This window comes from Dermacentor albipictus, chromosome 2 (assembly GCF_038994185.2).
Source record: "Dermacentor albipictus isolate Rhodes 1998 colony chromosome 2, USDA_Dalb.pri_finalv2, whole genome shotgun sequence".
Classification (NCBI taxonomy): Eukaryota; Metazoa; Arthropoda; class Arachnida; order Ixodida; family Ixodidae; genus Dermacentor; species Dermacentor albipictus.
The window spans coordinates 66460487-66477943 of record NC_091822.1 but is presented as its reverse complement, the minus strand read 5'-3'; the positions used below and the strand labels follow the sequence as shown (position 1 = coordinate 66477943).

General features: G+C 50.2%; 1 protein-coding gene across 1 annotated transcript in view; it reads right to left on the bottom strand.

The window, feature by feature from the left end:
• SppL (signal peptide peptidase-like protein) overlaps positions 1 to 17457 on the bottom strand; it is a 104842-nt gene that overhangs the window by 46239 nt on the left and 41146 nt on the right. The gene's annotated exons all lie outside the window — the stretch shown is intronic.

Genomic DNA, 17457 nt, shown 5'->3' with positions numbered 1-17457 from the left:
ATTCCTCAAGCTGCAGAGTTAAGACAACAAAAAGTATTCCAGTGGTTGCAAACTACTGCGGAATGAAAGAAAATGAAATTGTGGATTCATCTACAAAAGTGGCTGATGACAGTTTGGAGACCTGTCTTAATCCCCTGTCTCCGTCTGACAAACAGTCCATCTTACGAGGCCTTAGGAATCTCATATGCAGTTGTCACACATCTTGAGTACAGGCTAGATCCTCAGTTTCCACAACACACTGCCATCTTCTTACATTGTTTGCATCTTGGAACTGCTTACACAATGCACTTTTTATTTCGCATTAAGCATGTGTCCTCCCCACATTCATGTGGCAATGATGACGAAGAGATATACCACCTGCACACTGTACATGACAGAAAGGAAAATCTTGCTTCCCGTGCTCAGGAAAGTGCCTCACTTGCTAGTTATGTGAGCAAACACAAATATTAGGCTGTAAAAGTGCACAAGGTACTCACTGATAGAAAACCGAAAATAGAAGGCTGTCACCCAACATAGCTGGAATATCCTGTACCAGACCAGTAATTGTTATTAGGTGTACCTTTCTTTTCTGGCACATTCAAAGAAATTCGGTTCAGGTCCAGCGCCTGCCAAAATTCATGTTTGGCCATGGTATTGAGTTGCATTCGGCATCATTATTATCTGGTTATGCTATGCTATAAAACCTTCCCGCCTCCATAACCGCTGTAGAGGTGCAGCCATCTGAAGGTACCGTAATGGCTACCACTCGTACAATTCTGTCATCTTGTCAGCACTGATAGGTTAACAGGGCAGCTAAGTCTTTATCTGATTGGCTCAAAACACCAACATGATGGCATTTGACAACAACACAGAATTTGAATGTCCAGAATACATACATGTAAGAAAAAAAAAAGAAACTAGGAGGGAGAATGATGTTAGACAGTTATCCTTGGCAAGCCAACCTCCTCTGACACCGTCCCTCCCTCTCTTCGGGGCCTACCTACGAGTTGACGATAGGGAAGTAGGCCCTCCAAGGGTGCCAAACCTTACAATACATATTGAGACGCCCTCTGAAGGTCAGCCCTCGCCATCCGCTCAGCTCTCTCCACACTCTCCTTGCAGGTTAGGGGTTATTTCCCATGAACTTTTGTTAATATTTTTCATGACTAGTGTTATGTCTCAACACCACCAAGGGTGTTGAGACATATGAACCTGAACGTTTGCTACGTGTCAAACCACCGCACCTCCTAACCATACGTCTGCATAACGTGGACAATGACAAAGAGCGCTCACCCCACCGCTACCTAGAAACCAGAGAAAAGGATGAACGGGAAGGAAACACGACAACGAATGGATATGCGCAGTTAATGAGACGAGTGAAATCACCGACCATCCCTCAGAACTTATCCAGCCGTCAAGACAGTGTATAAACCGGCTGCTGCAGGGTTCCACGAAAAGACCTCAGTCGCCCTTACCCTGGCTGACAGAGCAAAGAAGAAAGACAGTGTGTAAACCGGCTGTTGCAGGATTCCACAAAAGGCCCTCAGCCTAAACTTCGCCTGCCAGACTGAGCGAGGAACGGGGTGGGCAACAACGAACGGACCACGTGTCACCGGATGATTTTTTTCTTCCCCAAATTCCAAACCAGTTTCTTGCGGGTTATAGATAGCATGGGCGTGGTATCGCAACGGAGTTGACGATGGTGACTTGCTGCTGGACAGTCTTCAGATTCCCTAGTCGACTTGCCTAGGGAAGACAACAGGATTAAAAGCAGGTACTTTTCAAGAGTGAGGACAGAGAGTCCTGATGTGAACTGAGACGTTAACATGCTCCTGCATGGAGTGGGCTTCCGCACTAGACCCGTGTAACTAAGCTAAATAAACTCTTTTTCCTTCATTTTCTAAACTTGACGTCGTAGTCGATGGGCTTGGTGGATTCCATGCCCTGAAGCTACTCTAGCCGCGACACTAGGCTTCAATATTGTCCTGCGACGCTCGTTTTTAGTCTTTTTCATTCCCCCATGGGCAAGGTTGCCAGGTTTGACAACTGTTAGCTGAATTGGCTATATTTAGAGGCTTCTTGTGGCCAAAAATTGTAGTTAGCGACTTGGCTACTTTTGGCGGTGGTAACTGGTATAGGTAAATTTCAAATTGTACTCCCTCTGATAGCTGCCTTGAAGCAATAGCCCCAAAAGCTAGATATCGAAGTCAATGATTTTGTGTTTTGCAAAAGCCGGAAGCAAATTCAGAAGCTGGAAATATATCATGGCTGCCATATGACCAGCGGGCCTCTTCAGCTTGTCATCCCGGTCTGTCCAGAACTGCTCGAGACACTTCATATGCAACCCTCATTAGCTGAAATCACCGCCACGGGCAGTCCGTACTATCAGGGACGGATGATTGAAGCAGTTCTCGCTGAGTAACAGAAAATAACTAATCTTCAAGACTATGCTTTTGCGTGCCGCATTGGACAGAAGCAATAGGTGATCTCCTAATCCCACCCCCAGCAACAGTTACCTCAATAGAGAATCTGGAAGACCATGCTTCTTGGCACCAGAAACGACAACAGCCGAAAACATGTCATGGCAGCGATGACATTACAGGTGCCAGTGTGTATGCAAGTTTCTTTTAGAGGTGCTTGCAACTGCACGTCAAGGAGAGTAGAACGTGTGTTATGTCATACAGATTGCATGGGAACGTTTGGAGAGATGTCGTAGTGGTGCAAGGACCGCACACAGAGAGCTTACGTTTTTGTTCTGTGATTCTCGTTTGCCCTAAGTGCAGAAGAAAACTAGTTTTTTTTTTTTATTGCTATCTTTCTTTTTGTGTCAAATATTTACAAGTCTTGGTTTGTCGTGATTGTGGCTACTTTTTCGGCTACCAAATAAAGCTTTTGCTATAGTGAACTGTACTTTTACCACAATTGGCGACTTTTTGGGGGCTACATTCCGGAAATGCTCGGCTACTATTTCTCCCGAAGATCTGGCAACCCTGCCGACGCGCACCCTAGGCGAAACAAGCGTGCGCAATGCAATTCGATGTCGTGCTTGATTTGTGCCTGCGAGGTCAGGAATCGCTCTTTGCTGTCGCCCGCTCCGCCGCAGATGGAAGGGAATGGAAGGAGAGACGACAACCAGATAAGCGGCCGAAGGCTTTGTTATCGTACGCCGCTCACCGCTGTTGTAGGCAAGACACACCAGGATATCGCTTTGTCTTTCTCAGAAGTGCTTTTCTTTTTCTTGCTTTTTTTATTACGCCGTAGCGGAAACTTTGATGTCGTATGGTCCTTGAAACAGCGGCTCGATATACCGTATTTTCCGGATTATAAGTCGCACACCCCTCCCCACTCACCGCCATTTTTCTCGAGTTCCTAAGAAAGCAAATGGCCTATTTTAACTCGCTTGGCATAATGAAACCATGCCAGTATGCACACTCTTCGCGAAATTCCGAACTTATCCATTTCAGAACACACAAGTTTTGTAAGCAGAACTTTTACGAGTCGCAAATTCTTGCAGGAAAAATATTCCACCAACACCCAACGCTCCTCTTAAACCAATATTTATTACACTTCCCTCTAATTAGCCATCCTACTCCAACACACACATACATGCACAAAGCCGCACTTTCGCCCGCAAGGCGAACCATCTATTACGATAGCAAATTAGTGCACAGCTATACGAAGTAGGGATAGTAGCTTTAGCGGCCGTATAAACTTAGAAACATTCACTTACTAACTGAATTGACAAGCACGTGGTATCTGCGCGCACGAGCGAACACGAACACAACACACGATGAGCGCGGACAGCCGCTGTCAAAACGCTGGTGTGAGCAAGGCGGCAGCAGCAGCGAGCGAAGTGGCCTTCGTGCGGTCTTCGGCTTCGACGCAAGAGCGGCGAGCACACAGCGCGCACAGAGGTACGAGCCGTGTGCAGATCATTTTCAAGATACAGCGCGCGCGACCGTACAAGGCACGCAATTGTTGGCGGAGTCGAAGCCCCACCCACACACTCCCTCCCACGCTGGCTTCCCGCCTGCCCCCAACGGCGCGCAACGCCCCCCCCCCCCCCCTCACATCCCCCACGGCCTTCCGCGCGACGGAAGACGGCGCGTTTCCTCCCCGCTTTCCTCCGCGCGCGCCAGACTGAGCCGTGATCGTCGGCTTCCCCCGCGTGCTTTCCACTCGCACACCACGCGGCGACGGTGTTACCGTCCTTAGGACTTTATACACAACATCACGGCGACGGAAGAAATGCGCTTGGAGTGTCCATATACTTGCGATGACAATTAAAGCGAAATGGCGACCGGAAGCCGCAAGTACAGGGACTTGTCGCACGGGTAACTGATGCTGATGATAATCAAGTGGTGCTATTTGCAACACGTGCGGCACAGCGTAACAGTAAACAATTGTTGCACCCTTTGGTTATTTATTGCGTCAGTTCTGCGGGTTTAACATTTTCTTTGGGAAACTAAACTATAACAGCACGACCTACAATATGGGAAGCACCTATGTTCACTGCTAGCTGCTGAACCCTACTGCTGCCGCCGCGCTGCCTGCACACATCGTTACGAACGGCACTGTTAATACAAGATTCCACTTCTTTTAAAATGCTTCCGCGCACGGTTTCTAGCACTAACACCCCCCACCCCCACCCCCCCAAAAAAAGAAGAACCGCAGATATTGGTTGCGCCAGCACGGATGCTTTTTTTATATATATGTGGGATGATCATTTGTAAGTTTTACGGAATTTGTAAAAATCGCCTGTGGCAGGTAGCATAATTCTTGTCCTTGAGCTGGATTACTCGTAGAGGTGACAATTACTAGCACGAGAAATCGAAACAGATATTCATCTAGTTAACAAAAATTCACGAATTCATTTCTTAATTATCTTACGGCCCATATAGTGCAACTAACGAATTGTAGCCGGTGAGCTTGCGGTACGTATCCACTTGAAATGAATTTCCAGGATGACAGCCGCTTCGAGATATTATTTCCCAATGTGTGGGACGAAATACATGGGCGTTCCAGTTACTGTTGTGCTTCAACGCATAAGAGAGCGTGTAAGTAGAATAACAGTGGATTTTTACGGCGAGTTTGATGGTGCATACCTCCAAGCTGGCGTCATTCTGAAAATTAATTCCACGTGGATACGCTTTGCCAACTCACCGGCTACAATTCGTAAATCGCAATATGTGCCGTAGAGTAATTGATTCAGAAGATAATTGGTGAATTTCTGAAAACTACTTGAATAGGTGTTTCAAATTCTAGTGCATGTAATGTCCGCCTCTGTGAATAATCCAGCTCACGGACTAGAGTTATATTATCTGCAGCAGGCTTGCTTTAAGAAATATTGTAAAGCTTAAAAATGATCCCACTGTATAATGTCGCACCGTTGTATAATACGCGAAAATTTTGGGAAAAGACAGCGACGTATACGCCGGAAGATACGGTAAAACCTTTTTGCTGTTGGTGGTGTTCGCAAGAGACGGAGATCAAAGGAGCTAGCCGACTGCTGCATGAGTACTATCCGTCGCGAATGTTTCAAGGCTGAGGCGCTCGCAACTATACAATGGCGATAAGGTATAGTGCAACGGTGCTGAGAGTAGTGTAATGGCTTCAAGGGTTTTTATAGGCCTTTGTGCACAGACAATAGATGCGCGCCAGCGGGCTTGGGTTCTCCATGTCCAGGCCACACGGGAGCGCTTTGACCTGGAACCGCATTGGCCATACAGGCACTACAACCGAATAAATTTTGCCGTAGGAATATGCGGACTAATACATTTCATTACAAGATAACGGGGCTATAGGATCAGGTAACTATTGCTTTCGCTCGAGTCTTGCTTTCTCATCATTCGATCGCCGCCCACGAACAGCCGATCCTATAGCGTTAATGTAGACGAAGCGCTGTTGGAACCACTGACGAAGCGTGTGAAGGGACAGCAATAGATTCATTTTATTATCGAGCTAGGGCCTATGTTAGGCGTCTCATCTGGCACTTTGTTTCACAGCGAAGCTGTTAGCGTCTAGTTGGTCGGGGATTTGTCGTGTCTGCGTGCGCAACCTCTGCTAAACCAAAAATGTGGGCCGATCCCAGAGACAGTGCAAAGAAGCGAGAAGCGCACAGTGTGTTGCTTCTCCAAGAGGCATCACATGACGTCATCAGGTGACATAACGATGACGTCACGTTTGACGTGATGACCTCATTGGGTGATATAGCGACGTGACGATGTCGTGATCACGTAACGTAACGTATGACGTGGCAATGTCGCCATGCGACGTTTGAGGTAATGACGCAATTTCTTTAGCAATCATGTCAAACGTGACGTCAGCGCTTGGTCACGTGAGTTTGGTACCAGCGGATGTCAACGCCGGATTTTTCGCGTCATGGGCCGTATAATGATTTTGCATTTATAAACAATAACCCCTTCAGCGGTTGTAGTGGCGGTTTTCCACAGCTTCGCTGGACGTACGCTGCCGCAGGACCGGGATGGCGAGTAATTTTTCTCTTGTTTGCATGTAGGCATATGTACTGACTTCGAAGTGGACACCTCTGTTCTGTGCATGGTTGCAGAAATAGAATAAATGATTCGGAGAAGCCACACACGCGTACTACACGACAGCAGTACGAGAAAGTGGAACCACAGGCAGCTTGTTTTGGTCAAAGTTGTGGTGATCGTTGGAGAGAAACATGCATCTAAAGAAGCCTCGCTAATTGCAGTGAACGCGAGGATCGATTTTCTCAGGCCTCCGAGCGTACGCAGTACCTCTAGCTGTCCACTCACTCCTACCAATCAGGGCTCAGAGTAAGTACAGGCACTCGAATGCGCCTAGCACTTCGTGAGCAACTTCAGTGCCACTTCTCGTGCAGGCACGACCTCCTGCACGCGCCTTGCACTACTTCTGCGCCCCCCCCCCCCCCGCCATTCTCAAGTGCAGGGAATGCCATGAACTCGTTCCGGATGGAACCTTCACCGAGATGGAACGGAAGGCGCCTCCTCGACCACTTCAGGAAGCGCAGACGAGTGGAATTTATCGCTGCAGACAAGTTCTTGCTGCAGTAAAGGTTCGTTACAGCACGTTACGAAAGGCCCGTATCTGTATAACATTCTTTATTCTCCCATGGACACTAAAATGATGGATTCTAGTGCACTATACTTTAGCTTCTGCAGCACACGTTCTTGTTTTCTATGCTTCACCATAAGGTTTGGCCGGAAGCGGAACCCTCCATGACAGAGCAAGGAGGGGCCATGTATTGAGGCCGCTTAACGATAAGTTGTCACTCCCCCAACCTCCCACCTTTTTTGTTGTTGTGCCATATATTCGTTTAACGGTTGCACAGAAGCTAACAGCTGGGAGGGAGCTGGGAGGGACGTGCACGGGCAGGCGCGGGGCCCTTCTGGAAACTTGCTGTAAATAACATCTGCCTCCTGCTACTCGCGCCTGAGCAGACGACGACACCCTGACGCGGAGGGTCACGTGCATTCGTACAACCGTGCTTCCGACTGGGTGAGGCGCCAGCTGTGGAGATCCGGTGCGGCGCAATCCTGGCCAAATGGCACATATGTGTTAAGCTTATCCAGCGTGATTCCGCACTTCGGCATCCTTGTGGTACGTTTGACTGGTTCCTACCGAGCTCCGTTTGGTTTGCAGCAATTCGGAGTCCACCAGATTGGATAAAGACGAAGCAGACACAAACCGAACCTTCAGAGCAATCGGAGGAGCCATGTCGGACCTCAGTCGCGCTCCCATCTCGAAGATGAGAACACCTCCGCGCGCTCCGAGCTGGAGTTTGGCGCTCCAAATGCCCCAGACGAATGCGTTCTGAACGCTCGATTTCGACCTGTAGAATGTAAAGCGCGCAGACAGAGCGCTAAAGCGGCCAGTCGAATGTATTACAACATACCATATGTACCAGTCGCGTCTGAGATAAAGCTATTCACTCGTTTCCAGAACGGGCTAAGGCCTCGGGACCAGAAAAGTCAGCGCACTGCTGTCTTGTTCCTAAGCATTGTTCTGCTTTTTTTTCCCCTGCCGTATCGCGTAATTACGGCGCGCCATCGACTCGCGCAGTTCCTGCGAAGAAGTTTCGGATCCTCCGGACAGTAATGCAAAACAAACCGAGCCGTCGCTTCTCCTTTCTCGTCGTAACACCAGGAACCCAGGCAGACCTAAAGGAAACGGCGAACGTCTCCACTTCTAAAGCCAGAGAGTCAAATCCGCCCCACTTGCGACAAGACGTACACCGACACACACACACACAAAACCGGTGCGCGCTCGTGTCGAAACGCCGGCGGTAATTATGAGAAAGCGCCCGGCACAAATCCGCTTACGGACTGACAGCGCGAGAGAGGAAGGCGAGAGGAGCGACGAGGAAATTAAAGCTTAATTTCAACACTGCCCGGAGTTGATTACAAAGCCCGCGCCACCTCGGCGACGTCCCAAAGGCTCTCCCACGTGCAGGCAAAGACAGTCGACGTCTTCGCTTCTTTCCGCACCGATCTTGCCTCTCGGCTGACACGCCGCTCAAAAAAACTTCCCCGACTCCGTTCTTTGCTCATGGCGCACACGTTAGTCGCAGTACTTCGCGTTACCAGTTGTTTAAATTCGCCACCAAACCACTCCTTCCTTCATTAACCGGGTGGCGGGCAGCAGACGAACGAGACAGACGTACACGGCCGGCGTCGTTCTTCCACGGCACTGTCCCAACACCGGGCCTGCGCACGTCTGCTTGCGACACCTTCCCTCCTCGCTGCCCCCTCCCCCGGAGCAGCAACGAAAGTCGCGCAAGCTGTGCCACAGGCGCCCCGCCGTTGCGACAAGACCCTGTGTGCACCTCCGGCTGAGCATTGAGAAATCTTGCCCTACCATCCTCAACTGCGTCCCCCCCCCCCCCCCTCCGTGGCCCCGATGACTTGGCGTGAACGTGAATTAGTGGTGCAGTGGGCCTGAGCAAATCGTGTCCGTGAAAAAAAAAGACAATAAATAAAAGAAACTCGACGACAAAGACGACGAGGCCAGCGCGCGTGTGTGCGTGTAGAGATGCATTCGTCCCCGGGACCGACAGACGACGCCGCCGCCCCGCTAACCCTCTTCTGCATAAGAAAAGGGAGCTCGCGAGAGAGCCACCGGTCTCTCGTAATGAGTCCTTTGTGCGCGTGCCACCCTCCCCTCGACCACGACGTCAACCCCCTTCTTTAAACAAGTACTTCAGAGTAGTGCGCAGACACGACGACTTCTCGAGAAAGCCGGACGCAGGCAGCAGCAATGCTTCGCCCTACATGCCGCCGTATGTACCGTACGCACTGTATTCGGTAAGCAGCGCGAAAAAAAAAAAAAAGAAAGGGGGGGGGAGAGAAGAAAACAATGCGCGCACGCAGGAAAACAAGCACGACGACGGGGCTTGTTGCTTCCATTTTTCACGGCAGCTGCGCAGGGAGGAGGGAATGAAGCCTGCAACCCTAAATAATACACCGTCGGCACGGCATGCGGGGCTGCACCACCGCAGATAAGGAGCCGCTGCTGCTGCTGCTGCCTAATTGGTTCTCGTGGGCTGCTTGCCGCTCAACAATGTTCTCTGTTCAGCCCTGCACGGACCGCGCCCGCGGCGGGAACCTGCAAGCGCCGATGGCAGAGTTTTTTGGCGGCCGGCCCAACTTGATCTAAGGGGCGACTCATTCTCCCCTATAGTTCAGGAGTGATGATGATGATGATAGTATCCCTTTTAAAACGTGGTAACGGCGGTGTATGCGTGCCACCCAATTTCGTTCTCAGTTTATTCGGACATTTTCTGTACAACATGTCCACGAAGTGTGACTAAAGGAGGCCAAGCATTGCATGCCTCGTGCCAACGGTCAACATCCCGGGTAATACAATGGTCAGTCAGCGGCAAAGCAACACAGAAATTAAAAAAAAAAAACATTGGTAACACAATGTAATAAGCAAGACGCGGCTGCAAATAAATAATAAACTCAAGCTCGCCCTTTCAAAACACTGTGCTGCATTTAGGTGTCTAATTACCTTTATACCCTTAAGTCACACTGCCAGCTGGTCTAAACACGCTCCCGCGTGGACAGCGTCCCGCATAAAGTGTAAGCGCAGTGGGCGCGCGAACAGTTGAGACAGCGAGCCGCTGCGAAGCACACGTCTTGCGAAAAGGACAAAATGGAGGACTGCACAAAATCCGGCCTCTTCCGTTTCCTTTCTTCGCTGGGGCATTTTTTGTTTTTAAATGTTTCAATATTGCCAACGTGAGCTTGAAACCTTAGGTATAGGTGTGGGTTTACAACACGGAAATGAAAGCAACAACCAAGACGTCGACGTTGAGGTGTCACGACGGCGAAGGCGACCCTGCGTTTGTCGAGGGTGAAAAATGGCGACGGGAGGTGTACATATCCACGGGGAAGTGGAAAATACATGAGCATGCAGCTTGTGTCACTGTGACGCTCGGCCGGGAACGGGCACACACCCAGCGCCACGCACGTACGACGGCGCAAAAAACGCGGCAGCCCGAACAAGCGCCCTCTCTGTGCGTCTGTGTCTTTCTATACGTCCTCGTTCGGTCGCGCTCACACATTCTATTGTGGATTCAAACCAACTATAGCCCGCCAACGTGTTCTAACCAAACACAAGGAAACCAAAGGAAGCGTTGAATATCATGCGCTATTCCGCTAAGAGATATGTGTGCTTTAGAGACACCTACGTGAGACGACACGTATATGTAGAAGCTTTACGGCTTGACTCAAGGTTTCAATAATGTACGTTAATTACACTTGCAATTCAATTACCCATTCACTTACATTAATCCAATAATATAGCACTTACATTAACCGAATTAAAGGCCTTGATATTGTGGGGATGCGCGACCCTCGCGCCTCCCCTGATGTTTTTCCCGCATAGCGCGTCTCCTGTAATCCCGCTTCGCCGCGTGGCCTGCGTGACGTCCGCGCGGTCGATGTGGTTGAAGCGCAGTCCGAGAGATGGCGCTAGTGTTGCGCTGCTGCGGGGTTACTTGGGTGCGGGAGAGACAAGGCACTCTCTCTTGGGTTCGAGACAGCAAGCGGGACGGACGTGCCGTGCCGCACGTGCAGCGACCCTCTTTCCCGGCGGGTCGGCGCACGGCGGGGACGTCTCCCGCGTGCGCGCCGACCCATGCTTCTGCGAGACCGCCTCGCGTGGCCGCCTTCGAACGCGCCACGATTCGCGTGACCATACACGCGAACGACCAGGCGTTCGGATCCAGCATGGGGCGAACATATTCGCTCGCTTCCGGTCGCGGTGAGTCGGACTTCTAGACTTGTCGCGCGCCCCATCGGCATGTTTTGTGGATAGCAACTCGGCTAGTAGGCATTAGTCTATGAAAGGTGCAATAAATGCCCTTGTGATTGTTTGCACTACTGTGTTGTCGTTCCTTCGTCCCAAGAGCACGGAGGAGAACCCCACATCTCCCACAATATGTGAGCGCACTCCATATCAGGCAAGTTCCCGTATAGCTTCTTACCAGCGGAAGTGAAGTACAGCGGAAGCTGCCTTTACCTCCGCTGGTAAAAAACTACGGGAGCTTGCATTTCAGAAAGAAAGAAAGAAAGAAAAAGAAAGAAGGAAGCCTTTATGGAACTCCCTAGGTTTCACCACACAGCGGCGAGAATTACCACAGTGTTCCTGTACACGCTCTCACGTAGCCAATTCGAGATCACCTTACGGCCAGCCTTCACTGCTTGAATGCAGTGCCGATACTGGCGATCCCCTCGGAAGCACGTTTAACTGAACACGCGTTATGTCTTGCCGCCGCGAGCAGGAGCATGTGGCAGGCACAACACCCCGACGGGCCTCTGCAGAACATGCGCTTGCACGTCGTGCAAGCCCGCACCACGTTGTACAGCACGTAGCTCGGGACTCGTCTAGCAGCACGTGTGGTTGGTACACGTGGTACACACGGTGCGCGTAGGAACGCGCAGCGCACTCTCTCTTGTTTCGAGAGCATCCAGTCGCAGCTACATCACTTCTATGAGAGGGGGGGGGGGGAATTGAAAAAAAAAAATAAAGCTCCGGTGTTCTTAGGTGCATGTAAAAGGACCCCGAGTGGTCGAAATTAAACACTGAATACCCCCGACTACGTAACCCGTGTGCCAATTTGGGACGTTATAGGTGCACTAGAGACAGATAAAAGTTTAGCTGTAATAGTAAATTACTCTTTTACAATACCAAAACACAAAAAGAGCCATAGGGGAGTTTTAGAAACAACACCTCCAAGCGTCTTAGCGTATGCCCAAAGCTCGTTGACGCCGTTTCCGCGTTACCTTTGTATGCCTTCTTTTCTCATTCGTGTGTACGCCCGACGATTCGTGTCCCCCTTAACTTTCGGTGCGCAGAGCTGGTTAGACCACCTCCGCGTGCTCGATAAACCAGAAGAGACTGGTGGCGACTCAGCCTCCAAGTTTCCGCACTATAGTTCACCGTGACGTCATGTATTTTGACGTAGTCTGCTCAGGCCTAGGCAACGTAAGCATAGACTAGTGTATTCTAGCTAGAGGAAGCCAAAGGAAAAGCTTCGAGAAATTTTACTGCGCTACAACGGCCAAAATACAAAACACCCTTTGAAATCAGTGACGTCACAGTAACGTACCTAGCTGAGGTTTCAGCGCGAAATCCGAAAACTAAAAAGAAAGAAGGAAGCTCGGACTTCAAGTTTTCTTCTAGTAATAAACATATTAACACATACACGCACAAAAAAAAGAGATATGAGAGAATACTTTATCATTTACTTGAATTTATTTAGCGTTGTTTCTCTTCAAACCCCCATTGGTTTCATTTCTGCTTTCTTCTATTGCCTCCCTCTCGTCGCCTTGTTGGCGTCTTTCCGAACTGTACCGGGCGTGCGCCCTCGAGAAGACGCAATCTGAAATACGTTTTTATTCCACTCTCCTGACGTCAAATTTGCGTAACCGCCGACGCAAACATCGGGCGGTCACCCGCAGGGTTGTCTGAACAAACCAATCAAATGCTCACTTCGTACATGGGAAGTCACTTTTGTTTGCTTGAAAAACGAATAACATTGCCTACACTGAGCGGCTTGTCTTATCTGATTGGCTGACAAGAGGCGAGGAGCATGCTCAAGTGCAGAGGGATTCGATGGGGCCGAGCCACTGCAATGAATATCGATAACCGGATGAAGAGGGTGGTGCCGCCGTCTACGAATCGTCCGCTTTCTCTTACTTAGCTTGTGATGGCTCGTCGACAATCGCGGTGGCATGCAACGGAAGCTTAAGAATGACGCTAAAACGAATCCTCAACAAAGAAGAGTTGGCAGAACGAGGTCGTAAACGTGCTGAAAGTTCTCGAAAATGTTACACGGCCACGCAAAACGTTTTATTACACGCATATAAACACATGCTCTCCGGCAGGGGCGAGTAGCCAGTGCCGGAGCGATCGGCGACAGCCATCTTTTATTCCTTTCGGAACGGGGCAGCCGGCGGCTATACTAAAGAAAATTCAGTTTTGTTTGGCATATTAATGCATTTTTAACGCGTACGCGTCACTTTGACGCGGTAAGTCTTTGCGGTTTTATGACGTCGCGTGAGAGGCAGGTGAAGTGGGTGCAGGCCGAAAACTTTCGCCAACAGCCGAGCGCTAATGGCAGAAAGACGTCGAATCAGAAATAACAATTTTTGTTTTGTTCAGTCGAACTGTGCATAATCAGTGTGTACACGTCCTATCAGATGGGGAGCTATCAGGTTTTCGTGACGTCGCGTGACAGACAGGTGAAGTGGGGGGTGGTCCAAAAAAATGTTTTTGACCAATCGCGGTGGGCTGATTGCAGAATTGGAATAGAAAAGTTTGGAATAGCTTTACGTTGTAGCGCCCCTAATCGCTCTTCGAGAGGCACAATTTATCGACCTCGTTGGACGAAATAACTCTCATTGGAGCCCGTTTGCCCGTCATATGCCCGTCCGGCACGATTACCCAGCCACAATACTGCGCTGAACAAAGCCGACAGCGCTCGCCGCGCACACTGAAGACCACGTTGCTCACATAGTAGCACGCCAGCGGCACAACCGGAATACGTTTACTAAGCCGGTGCGAACAAAAAAGAAAAGAAAAGGCGACGCCCGCTGTAAACAATTCCCATCGCGCGCTCGCGTCGTCCTCCGGGGGCGGAGGGCATTGCACCCGCCTCGCGATGTTTGCCGAGTAAAGATAAGAGAGTGAAGGGAAACCCTTGCCCCCTCACTGAACACATTCTCATACCAGATAGGACAGAGAGAGAGCTAAAGAAAGAAAGGAGCTGACAATGGGGTCGTGAAAAAACAGTGCACACCGAAACAGCACCGACAAGTGTATTCTGTGTACAACTTTCAAAAAAAAAAAAAAGATTAACCAACGATTACGATACCCCCTAATGCGAAATTTGAGCGCAGCTCTATACGTGTTTTCATTTCGCGTGTCAATATTTTGTATTATGGTTGTATAGGCACACAGTTTGTATTAGGAACGGAACGCTGTCAGTAGCGTAGCTGGCGCGGAAAATCTGCCTCGTGTGCCACATTGCAAATGGCGCGACTACCTCGCTAATGGGGAGATCGCGAGAGGCAGCGCATGGGCGCGATTCACAACAGCAGCTCATGCAGCGCTGTGTTCCCTTATAGACGACGCGCGCTACTCTGACGCCATATCGTAGCCATCGCCTCCGCACAGCCCGTCTTGCGGAGGCACTACCGCTTTCCTTCGCACGGGCTGGTTCCACTAACGACGCGAGCGGCGAAATCGTGCCACCAGTGTCAGCGCCGACCATGCCCAAGGGAGCGTCACATCGAGCCTTGCTAGCAGCCATAGAGTTTCTCACTACATTACCTAGAGAGAAATCTGGCGCTGCTGCGCTGTGGTATGCATGGGAATGCCGGTATATTGTGGATTCGGATTGGCATCGTTCTCGTAAGACAGGACGCTGTAGGGGTTGGGGGACGGACTCCGGGATGAAATACCCACAACTTGGGAGGGATTTATTTACATATTATATACAGGGAGGTGAGCGTCAACTAACAGACGTACTGACATTACGGGCCAGCAGCAACTCGGACGCTGCGGCCCGCGGCAAGAAGTTCGAGAGAGGTGAAACAGGGAAACAGGGCATGTCCCAGAATCTCAGGTCTCTCTGGAAGGCTTCTTATAAACCCTTCGAGCACTGCAAGTCACGTCATGTTTGACCAATGGGAGAGTCCACTCCGATGACGCCACTTTCAGCCAATGGTAGGCGCCCGTGTCGTGGTGTCACACCTGGCGGCTTGCTGCAGTCTTGCCTCGCAGACTGGCAATGCACTTCGAACGAGGAGAAAGGGAGGGCTGCACCTGCTTCATTGTCGGATGCCCACCTGCTAATCCCGGCGGCGCACGAACTTGTTGGCACGTAAACTTGATTGCTCGGCCGCTTCTCTGGAATGCGCTTCCTGCTTCTGCATTCCTCAATTAGCTGTGCTGCCATCCGATGTGGTCTGGGGAACTCGAAGTAGCCTCAGGAAACGGCGCCATATCTAACAGCTCGTCCTCGCCCCGGTAGTTCTGAATGGCCGGTGAACTCAATTCGCTGGCCATGAGGAACGCTGAAAGAAGCTGCAGGGTACTGGGGTCGAGCCACGTTTGACAACCCTCGGGATCCTGGGCCCTGGAGAACATACGTCAAACAAACCAAATAACACAGCGCTGCCCCACGTGTAAGCGCAGGCTCTTCACCCCTGACTCGCCAGGCTATTACTGAGTCAAAATGAACCCTGATCTTTTAGTTCCCCAATTTCGACAAAACAGTTGTAACCACCCTTCCAAACAGCTATCCATTTCTCCTCGATTGCCGACAAGACCAGAGTACTATTGTTGTTGCAAAACAAAAGGGTCGTTGACGATGCAAACAACAAATGAAAACAGCCGAACATAACTTAAGTGGCCTAACTACACGAACAGCATGTTTCCAATCTATCGCAGTGGCGTACTTATCGCACGTATTGGCGCCACTGAATAATCTGGTCAACCTCACAAGTACGTAATCACAAGCGCACTAGCCTTGTGGTCACTAAACAGAACGCGTACTTGCTTTGTAGGCAAACTTTTCACTTACGCTTACTCACGTTTCTTCCCTGAAAGTCCTACAGGACACGTGACGTAAACGAACAATTAAACTCGCGGGACTTACACACTCCGCAGAACTCTTAAAATGATGCGTCTTCTACTAACTCTTTCCACGCACGTTCACTAAAGAAGTCAGAATACACGGCTGCCCTCACACACACACTAGCAACCCAGTCATAAAGTCTGCTTCCTTCCGTCCACACAGGACACGCGCTAATGGAACTAAGAACGCTTCTCAGTGCAAATCATGCACTCACTGAAAATCTACGCGCTTAACCTTACAAAATTCAAAAACACTTAAAAAGAAAGAAGGTTAAATAACACACGCGCTTTACGATAGGCCTCTCAACAGTAACCTTGACCCTCAGGTTACTCACACACACACAAAAAAAGCCTATTTACTTATTAATGAGCATCTCGCGAGACTACATGTTTACAAAAAACCGCGTCTTTCAAAGCTCGAGCCTCTCTAACAAAACACAAACAGAGCTCATACCTTACACATTGAAAGAAACTCTAGTCTCAAATCGCGAAATTTTCCGATGCTCAAAAATAAAACCAAATAACACGTTTTGCTTCTACGGAAGCTCTCTTGGCTTCCGTTCCCGATTACTTACGACTGACTCATACTTTCAGCCTGACCCGAGGTGGGCGAAGTTTCAAAGCTACTCTGGCTGCCGAGAGACAACAAAAGGGCTGATTCACTATCAGCTCCCCCAAGACGTTACGGTCTCCTGCCAATTTGCGTCCCGGCGCCCCGCTTTCAACACGAACTCGACTGACCGCGTCGCCACTCCCCACCTGGTCTCGTCCTGCCACCTTGCGTTTCTTCGAACTGCACGCTGAGCTGTGAAAAGAACTACGGAACGACGAGGAGCTTAACTGCCTCGTGCCCTTTGTCCGCGTCCGTGCAGAACATTCTTCGCGGTCCCCCTTTGACCGGTGGCTCGACCATTTTGGATGCGTCAACATCGTCCTAGACGACCGCACCTTCTTCCTCGCGCCCTGCCCTTTTGGGTTTCTCGCCATCTTTGGCGGCGCTACATTAATTACCGACTTTCGGTTTTTACCGCGCTTCTTTTTAAGGCGCTTTCTCTTTGCACTCGCTTTCATGTCGCCTCGTGCCTCGTGCTGGCCGGTACACATTTCGTCGGCCCGGATCGGTCTCTTACCCGCACAGTCTGAGTGATTTACATTTAAATCTACACTCTCTTTGCCTCGACTGGCGGACAGCTCAACCGACTCTGGAACAATGCAGCAGGCGTTACTCGAGTTAGACAACTCGCACTCTTGCGAACTGCCCTCTACTACATTGCCCAGCTCACGCTGTGCATCGGCACACAGCCCGTCGGTATCGATCGCTGTCTC